Source organism: Leucopleurus acutus (assembly GCF_964270905.1).
Source record: "Leucopleurus acutus genome assembly, chromosome: 5".
In the NCBI taxonomy this organism is placed as follows: Eukaryota; Metazoa; Chordata; class Mammalia; order Artiodactyla; family Delphinidae; genus Leucopleurus; species Leucopleurus acutus.
This window is the reverse complement of record NC_139147.1, coordinates 141,023,302-141,031,178: the sequence shown is the minus strand read 5'-3', so window position 1 is coordinate 141,031,178 and position 7,877 is coordinate 141,023,302.

The window sequence follows — 7,877 nt, the reverse complement described above, 5'->3', positions numbered from 1 at the left end:
TAACTCTTGTTTACTGCTCTTGTAATCTTGTTAAAGTCCTTTATGAGTTCTGGTAAACTTTGGGGGTATTCCTTTGGATTCTCATATAGGATCATATCATCTGTGAATAAAGATAATTTTGCTTCTCTTTTTCCCAATCTGGATGCCCCTAATTTTAAAAGAATTTTTTTTTTTTTTTTATTGCATGAGCTAGAGAAACTTCAGAGCAAGGTTAAATACAATTGCCCAAAGCAGAAATTCTTGCCTTTTTTGTGATCTGAGAAGGAAAACATTCAGTATTTTATCATTAAGTGTGATGTTAGCTGTGGGTTTTTTATAGATGTCCTTATCAGGTTGAGGAAGTTCTCTTCTATTCTTAGTTTCAGAGTTTTTATTATGAATGAATGTTGGATGTTTGTCATTTTTCAAATGACTTTTCTGTGTCTGTTGAGGTGATCGTGTGGTTTTTGTCTTTTATTCTCTTAATCTAATACATTTTAATGCTCTCTTTCTTTCTTTTTTTCATTTAATATGTGCCTTCAGGAATGTTTAGGGCTTCCTGAAGTTCAAAGCTAAAAGCTGTTAAAGTTTCACTTCCTCTGTTTGTCTTGAAGGCCACTAACTTTCTGCCCTGAAATAAAAGAATGTAATTGTCAAATGTTACTGCCAGCCTCCTGCTGGAATAAGTCTAGTTTCTCTTCCCTCTCTTGAACTTTAAGTTATGTCAGGTCTTTGTTGAAATATTCTAAAAAAAAAATCAGACTTCCAAGGAACAGATGGGTATAAATTGATACAAAATTTAAACCCAGTCAGGTAAAAGCTACCTTCACACCACTTCCTTCTCTACGGATGCTTTTGCAAATCACCTGCAGGCAAAAGGAGAATAAGGTTCCAGAGACTGTTTGTCTAGAAAACAGATGTAGAAATAGAGTTGAGGACTGGAGGACAGCTATGCAGCTGTATAGATAAAGATTCTGGAAAGAATGTGGTTGGGTGAGCACTTTAATGAATGAAACTCAGATTCTTCATCCTGATAACAGTCAACATTTATTGAGGGGTCACTCTGTTTTGGGACAGTTCAAAGTGCTTTAAATGACCTCACTTAAATATCACAGCACACTATGAAGTGAGCATTGCCCCATTTTACAGCAGAGAAAACTGAGCCACTGTTTAACTGGGCACTTTTTCCAATATTATGCATTTAGTAAGTGGTGGAGCCCATGTGTGAATCCAGGCTGCTTGACTTAAGCCTGTCCTCCTGATCTCTGTGTTATTCCAAAACATAGCAAGGGCAAGGTTAATACTAGGTTCCAGTACTTTGCAGCTTATATGGGGTAAAATTCCATCTCCCATATACAAGAAGACTCCATCCTTTACCACACAGTCTGATGCTTACCATCAGAATTGATCCGTTGAGTTCAGTATCAAAAGTACTGTGTGTGTGTATGTGTAATAAGACAAATAACCTATTTAAAATGGGCAAAAGGTTTTAGCAGGTACTTCAAAAAAGAAACTATATGAATGGGAATAAAAAGCACATGAAAAGTGCTCATTATCATTAGTCATCAGAGAAATGCAAAATAAAATCATCGTGAGATACCACTACACACCTATCCAAATGGCTAAAATTAAAATGGTTGAAATAGTAAGTGTTTACAAGGATGTGGAACAACTGGAACTCTCAACCATTGCTGATGGGAATGTCAGTGATACAATCACGTAGGACAACTGTTCAGCAGCTCCTTGTAAAGTTAAATACAAATTTACCATATAACACAGTAACTCCACTCCAAGGTTTTTATCCAAGAAAAATGAAACTATATGCCCAAGAAAGAATCATGCACAATAATGATGACAGCTTTGTTCCTAATAGTTCCAAAGTTGAAACAACCCAGCTGTCGTCCCATAGGAGAATGGATTAAAAAACTGTGATATATCCTTACACTCAATAACATGAATGAATATCAAAAGCATTCTGTTGAGAGAAAAAAAGTCAGACACAAAAAGTATCCATGGTATGAGTCCATTTCTATGAAACTCTAAGGCAGGTAAAATTTATCTATAATGACCAAAAGCAGATCAGTGGTTGCCTGGGGCTGGGAGGTCATGTGTGGGTAAGATTAACTGCAAATGGGCAGGAAGAAAATTTTGGGGGTGATGAGTAATGTTGTGTATCTTGATTGTGGCGATATCTGCACAGGTGTATATTGTCAAAACCCTTTTCACTGCACACTCAAGATGGATGAATTTTATTCTATCAAAGTGTAGTTCAAAAAAGTTGATTTAAAAAGAAAAACTAAACAGAAATAGACTTGCAGATATAGACAACAAACTTATGGTTACCAAAGGCGAAACGAAGGGGGAGGGATAAAAGAGGAATTTGGGATTAGCAGATACACACTACTATATATAAAAGATAAACAACAAGAACCTACTCTATAACATAGGGAACTATATTCAATATCTTGTAATAACCCATAATGGAAAAGAATCTGAAAAAGAATACATATATATTATACGTATATATATTTTTAGAACTGTATCACTTTGCTTAGTACACCAGAAACTAACACAACATGGTAAATCAACTATACTTTAATTTTTAAAAAATTCCTTTGAATGCCAGGACTATACATTAGCGTTTTTGTAAAAGCTGTAATGCCAAACTGAATCACTTTGCTGTACTCCTGAAGCGTTGTAAATCAACTCTACTTCAAGCAAAAAAATACATCAATTAAAAAAAGAAAAACAAATATTCTAAAAAAGCAAAACTATATGCACAATGAAAAATACCAAAATAGACATTTTTCTTGATTAACTTATTGTTTGTTTTGCTCACCCAGAAGGCAGAACAGAAAAGGTTTTATGGGAAGAAGGGAAAACCTCGAGATAGGGTTCCTGAGATGCATCGCTCCAGCAGGATGGGTTTGGGAGACCTGCTGTCTTGGGGACATCATTCGGGTTTCCAGGTGGCTGGAGGGGGGAGCAAGGTTGACACGGGGAGACAGGGATGGAGTGGGGGCTAACTCAGACTGCCCAGACTTCCCTGGCGGTCCAGTGGAAAGGACTCCATGCTTCCACTGCAGGGGGCCCGGGTTTGATCCCTGGTCGGGGAACTAAGATCCCTCGAGTCCCCCAAGTTGCGCAGCCAAAAAAATAAGTAAATAAAAACAGACTGCCTGCTGTACAGTTGCCCCTGCTGGTATCTGGGGGAGAGCCATTCATTCTAGTGTTACGTTTCTACGGTAATTATTTTGTCTTTCATTTTTCGATTTGTCGAACTTACTCTCTTGAAAGGAGTGAGAAAGGGAAGGTCAGCAAAAACTAGAAAGGCAGAGTGGGCTAGGGTGAGAGGCCCAGAAACATTCAGGCAATGACTGTTTAATTATGTTGTAAATAATTCACTGCTGAGAAAGAAGAATGGCAAAGCACTGCAAGCAGTGGGGAAGAGGGGGCTGGGATGCTTCAGGGGCCAGGAGAGCTGGTGTGCCACCCTGACTTAATCTTTGTATTTTTCTTTTTCCGAGTGTCAGATAGCTCTTGGAAGGGCTGTACCTCGGTTTATTTAATTTACCATTTATATCCTATATAACAGATCATAGCAACGGCTTTCAAACTTCAATGTGCACAAGACTCGTATGATGAAATGCAGATTCCTGAGCCCTCTCCCTAGGACTCTGCTTCCATGAGTTTAGGATCTATCTGCATTTTACCCTGTATGGTTTGGATACAATTTCTCCGCAAATTACACTTTGAAAAATACTGATCTGGCAGATTTTAGGCGAGAATGAGAAAGCATCACTATTTTTTTTTTTTTTAGTGATCTGCAAGTTTTTTTTTTTTAACTTTTACTTTTTGTTGAATCTAGCTGGTTTACAATGTTGTGTTAGTTTCAGGTGTACAGCCAAGTGATTCAGTTATACATATACATGTATCTATTCTTTTTCAAATTCTTTTCCCATGTAGGTTATTACAGAATACTGAGCAGAGTTCCCTGTGCTCTACAGTAGGTCCTTGTTGGTTATCCATTTTAAATATAGGAGCGTGTATATGTCAATCCCAAACTCTGGTTTTATCCCTCCCCCCAACCCTTCCCCCTGGTAACCATAAGTTTGTGAGGAAGCGTCATTTTGATGACTCTATTCACTCCTGAGAAAGGGAAGACAGAAATGACCAAAAGGAACATTAGATTCAGAAAAGCGTCAGTTATCTATTTCAGTAGGGTGTGTGTTTGCGCGTGTGCTTTAAGAAAGAGCTGCGGGGTGGGGGGGCGTGGCTAAGAGATATATTAGGAGGTTGGGGACCTTCTGATGTAGGGAACATATGCCTTGCTACTTATCACACTGACCCAGACCTGGTTTTAAGGTTTCTTCTCTTTACTAGCATATGCCTCAAATCCTTTTTCCCAAAGCCCATCCAATCGGTAGCAAATGTGAAGAATTTGCTGGCCTGTCCCCCTAATCCATCATAGTACAATACAAAGAGATGCAAAAAGACTGGGTGGATAAAGGAAATCAATACGTGTTTCCTGTTCTTTACCTTGAGATCCTTTGTCTGTTTTCAGGATGTCTTCAACAGAATAAAAAACAGAGCTCGAATTCCCAATCAAAATCAGATAAAACACAGGCGATAAGACACCATGTCTCTCCTTTCTGCAGACAAGAAATTTGAGTTATAACAAGGCCAAAGTGTCTGAGCCCAATGCAGTTTTTTAGTGATTAGAGGCTTTTGTGCTTCACAGTAATTTATAAACTTAATTATGAGCTCTTCAGAAACAAAGCAAATATTCCAACAGTAGAATGTTAGCAAATTAAGCAAAAAAAAAAAAAAACAAAGTTATCTACAGATTACAGGTAATCCTACATACTTTCCAGTTTAGATTGTAACTTTCTTTTAAAATACCTGAATACTGTTAAACTGTAAGTACCTGACCAAATATCAATATATTTATGCTTTCCTATTGGGCAACATAAACAAAAAGTTAGTTCATCAGTAATTTCTAACCTGATGGCCTCATAAAACAGTGTTTGCAAAATGTTTTATAAATTGCCTTTACTTTAAATGGTCTATGATTTTTTAATAACTCATATTTTTAAAAAGTATATAGATCTCTTATCTAAACACTTAGAAAATTGCACACTTGGGACTTCCCTGGTGGTTCAGCGGCTAACGCTCCCAATGCAGGGGGCCTGGGTTTGGTCCCTGGTCAGGGAACTAGATCCCACATGCCACAACTAAAAGACCCCACATCCCGCAACTAAGACCTGGTACAGCCAAATAAAATAAATAAATAAATACATTTTTTTAAAAAAGAAAATTGCACGCTTATTACATAGATACCACACTTTTCCAAGTAAATTATAATAAGGATTAAGCAAAATAATCAACAGAGCATTTCATTTTCAGTATGACATCAAAGTTGCTACTTGGTATCATACCGAAGTCCTTTCTTCAAAATGGTCACATGGCAAAAGAGAATAAACCCTTTCCCTTAGCCTTTGTACAGAAATGTGTTCAGTCTTGTACTTGTAGATAGGATCAATAAAGTTATAGGAGACCCTAAGAAAAAAGGTGAAGAATGCTTCTTTACGGTGGGTCTAATAAAGCTGTTAGTCCGCCTAATAGCTCCCTTTTCATACCTGCACATGGGTACCAACACTGAAGGGTGGTAAATCTTGGCTTCCTTTCGTTTTGTTTATCATTATAAAGTAAGGGTTGTACCTTCAACTAGTTGCCCATAAAAGAATGGATTGCCTAATACCCGGGTCCTTAAGGTGTTTCTCGTACTATGAGGGTCTCTCTCAATTTTAAAATTTTGAATAAAAAAGTACTGTTTGGGAATGAGCTGTTAGCCTGAAAAGACTCTCCTTCACATGAGTCTTAGATGCTGATAGAAGTCCCCTGATAAACTAAGTTAAAAATTTTAAAAGGAGGCAAAGAATTTTAACACGGGTAAAATGACTCTTACCGGGAGTATGACTCCACCAATACTTGTATTGGACAGCGTAAAAAGCTCTTTAAAATTACTTTGAAAAGCAATTCAGAAAGTTATTGCATTGAGGAGATGCACGTATAGTGCATACACTTACAAGATGAACTCAACTTTCTTAATGTTATGCCAATAAGAGTATGGGATTTAGGATAAGTTCTCTAATAGCATCATACATGGATTGTAAAAGTGCTGTATTTCAAAAACTGACTTGGATGCGAAGATGATGTCCTCTAAAAATCCGTTGGATGAATCCAAGATTGGTTCTAGTCACAGCAATGATGCTATGTTTTGTTCACCTACATTAGGATTGTCCTGATCTAAAAATCATTGCTTGTCCTGCGGAGAAGGGGGGATATGTGTATTCTTTGTAAGCATTGGCTTGTGCGAGAATGTATCCTCATGCTGAGAAAGGAGTGACTGGCCAATTTGATTGCCCACTCCTCTTACTTTGGAGTACAGACTTGGAAGTAGAGCAGTCGGGCTCAGCTGCTGCCTGAGTAATTCCACCTGTGAGGTTATTAAAGGCTGATGAGTCCGGACTTTGGGCTGTGAGTTCTCCACCCACAGCCTCCCCCGTCCCTTTACTGCGTTAATGCACCCGGGCTGCCCGCGTGCTTTCATCCCCAGTAAAACCAGCATCCATGTCTTTGTGGAAGGGTTGCCCCAGTGACTGGAATCCAACCTGTCTACACTTGGGGAGTCGGGGTGCCTGGGAACTGAGTTCTCCCTGATGGGTACGGCAGTATAAATATGGCAACTTCCTTGCCCCCTGATGGGGACAACTTTGACGAACTACCTATGCTGTCACCAAAGCTCCCCTGTAGAATTGAGCCAAAGTGACCAGCTGTAGGACGTTGTTCGATAGCCTTATTGACCTCGTTCCTTTCCTGATCTCTGTTCTCTACTGGCTTGTTCTGGGAACATTTCCTAATAAATCACTTTAACACAAATCTTCACGTCAGGGTCTGTTTCTAGGGAACCCTTCCTAAGACAAACGTTTCATGGCAGACCGTTGGATTGCCTTGTCTGGGTCACTGGAGATCAGCCCGCACATCTGAATAAAATGGGTACCACCCCTGGAGCAGGAAATGAGATGGGCTCTCCTTTTATAGTGCGTGCTGCCCAGCTCTCTCCTTCAGGACCTACACACTCATTTCCCCAGCTGTTGGGAAACTCAGCAGCTCACATCCTTCTCTGTGAATTGCCATTAGCCAAAGGACCACCCTCACGGCCTGGCTGTTAGACGTGGGAGTTCAAAGGCCAGGCCCCCTTGTCTCTAGGTGGAACCACTTTGAAGAGCCATCCCAATTTCAGAGGTCCTGGGAAATCGGCTGGTGACCCTGTTGCGATTCATCGTAACCCAATTTCTCCCTCTGCCCCACCCTGCTTTTCTTCTCAAGGGCATTGTTCCATAAAACTTTTGCTAGTAAATCTCTATCTCAAAGTTTGTTTCTTGGGGAAACTGACCTAAGACATTCTTCAACCCAGAGAGGGAAGAAAGTCCTGAACCCCAAGGTTTAGAGATGTCTGAAAGCAAAGGCTCAGAGAAGTGGCTTGCCCAAGGTCACGGAGCTGGTAAGGAGTGACAGAGCCTGACTCAAACCATCTGGGTTTGAACCTGGATCCTTTTCCATTTGCACATAAAACACCCAGAATATGTGGCTAAATTTTTGTTTCGAAGATCAGTCATGCTTTGTTTTTATTTTCATTATTTAATAGCATATTAAAATATTTTATTTACTTGTTTTTATTTTCTTCTAATGAAACCCAGTACTGACTAAATACTCTTCAGGATGATGGAGCACATGAACCTCTTCTCTACCAAGTACACTTCTCTTTACTTGTGACTCTCACCAAGATTAAAACAGGCGTCTTCTGGTGGTCAAGACTCAGAACATGCAGAGCA